This window comes from Callithrix jacchus, chromosome 10 (assembly GCF_049354715.1).
Source record: "Callithrix jacchus isolate 240 chromosome 10, calJac240_pri, whole genome shotgun sequence".
Taxonomy (NCBI): domain Eukaryota; kingdom Metazoa; phylum Chordata; class Mammalia; order Primates; family Cebidae; genus Callithrix; species Callithrix jacchus.
Window position 1 is genome coordinate 119,091,720 of NC_133511.1, and position 2,162 is coordinate 119,093,881.

The 2,162-nt window shown below is 41.1% G+C and overlaps 1 non-coding gene across 1 annotated transcript; it reads left to right on the plus strand.

Moving 5' to 3' along the window:
* The first annotated feature begins 1,360 nt into the window (after positions 1 to 1,360).
* On the plus strand, positions 1,361 to 1,500 carry LOC118145870 (U4 spliceosomal RNA). The gene has a single exon (XR_004731360.1). It is a non-coding gene; the product is annotated as a U4 spliceosomal RNA (small nuclear RNA).
* The last annotated feature ends 662 nt before the right edge of the window (positions 1,501 to 2,162 follow it).

The window sequence follows — 2,162 nt, forward strand, 5'->3', positions numbered from 1 at the left end:
AGAAAAAAGCAAGGGAGGAAAATTTACCAAGCAAACAGGACAATATTAGGTTAGTGCAAAAGTAATTGCGATTTGCCCAGGTAATTTACTTGCCTTGGCAAATCGCAATTACTTTTGCACTAAACTTACTAGTATTTACAGGTCACCATCCAGGTACTAGAAGCACTAATTGTTTTGGTGCTCAATAATGCTAGACCTTTTCAGAGGATAGACACAGGACCCGTTAAAATTTGTTTTAAGAAAAAATTGAGTTTATTCTGATCTGAGACTTTCAATTCAAATTCAGAATTCTAGGTGTTTCGCTTCATCTTAAAGATTTTACTTACATCGGGCTGGGCGCTGTGGCTCATGCCTGTAATCCCAGCACTTTGGGAGGCTAAGGTGGGTGGATCACGAGGTCAGGAGTTTGAGACCAGCCTGGCCAACATGGTTGGTTATCTCTACTAAAAATACAAAAATTAGCTGGGCGTGGTAGCATGTGCCTGTAATCCCAGCTACTCCGGAGGCTGAGGCAGGAGAATTGCTTGAATCCAGGAGGTGGACGTTGCAGTGAGCCAAGACCTTGCCATTGCACTCCAGCCTGGGCGACAGAGCGAGACTTCATCTCAAAAAATAAAAAAAGATTTTACATCTGAATTGCCTTTCTTCTAATGCCCCAAATATCTCCTCTCAAGTGTAATTACAGAATTATTTATTTATGTTTTTCTCCACCACATACACAGCAGTCTTAAAGTACTAACCCCTAAACTACCACCAAACAGTTATTGAAAACAGCTTTGTATTTTGAACTTGCAGTTTTCTTCTTACAGTAAATCCCACCAAGAACACATAGTCAAATGAATGTACTTTAAAGTTCCTTGGAATAGCTCCTCTCTGCGTTTTTTAAAATTATTATTATCATTATACTTGAAGCTCTGGGACACATGTGCTGGATGTGCAGGTTTGTTACATGGGTATACACATGCCATGGTGGTTTCCTGCACCCGTCAACCTGTCATCTACATTAGGTATTTCTCCTGATGCTGTCCCTCCCCTGGTCCCCACCTCCCGCTCTGTGTTTTGCTGCCAACCCATTACACAGTTAGGAGCATTTACTTCATTTGGCTTTCAATTCTTAGAATTACTTTTTAAAGTTTAATTTCGTTTTATAATTATGTAAAAGATGTGCATGGTGAAAGTCAAATCTATAAAGTAAGATATATTGAAAAGGATCCAGGCTGGGAATGGTGGCTCACGCCTGTAGTCCCAGCACTTTGGGAGGCCGAAGTGGGGAGGATCACTTGAGCTCAGGATTTCAAGACCAGCCTGGGCAACATAGCAAGACCCCATCTGTACAACAATTAAAAAAAAATTCTTTTTAAGCCAAGTGTGGCTTTGTGTAGCGGCCAATGAGGTTTATTTGAGACGGGATTACTGCTAATTGAAAACTTTTCCCAATACCCCGCCATGATGACTGGCAATATAGTCAGCGTTGGCAATTTTTGGCAGTCTCTACAGAGATTGAAAAATTTCAAAATAAATAAATAAAAGCCAAGTGTGGTGGTGCGTGCCTGTAGTCCTAGCTACGTGGGAGGCTGAGGTGGGAGGACGGCTTAAGCCCAGGATTTCAAGGCTGCAGGGAGCTATTATCATGCTGCTGCATGGGTGACAGAGCAAGACCCGGTCTCAAATAAACCTAGTGTCTGTTCTCCCCTACTCTATTCCTTCTTTCTGTTAAACGATCAGTGTTTAGTATTTAATCGTAAGAAACTATTTACATATTTTTGTTTATATTTGTATCTTTTGTTCTTAGAGAAACAGACCCTAAGGTGTCCTTAGGATCACATCGTATTAGTTTGTAGAGATCTTCCTTGTTCTTTTCGTGGCTGCAAAGCACCCCATTGTGTAGATGTGCTATTGTTTCTTTCTCAAAGTCCTTATTGATGGATTTTTGGCTTTTTCCCATGCTTTGGCTTTTACAAACAGAGCTGCAATAAACAGCCATGTCTCTGTGCCTTTCCAAATCGTTTGCCGTATATCTTTAGTATAGATTCCTAGATGGGGGATTGTAGGATCGAAGGGCAAATGTGCTCCTAGATTTGCTAGATATTGGCGAATCCTCTTCTGCAGAGACCATACCATTTTGCATTCCCACTAGGAATGTGTGAGAATGCTGGTTTTCT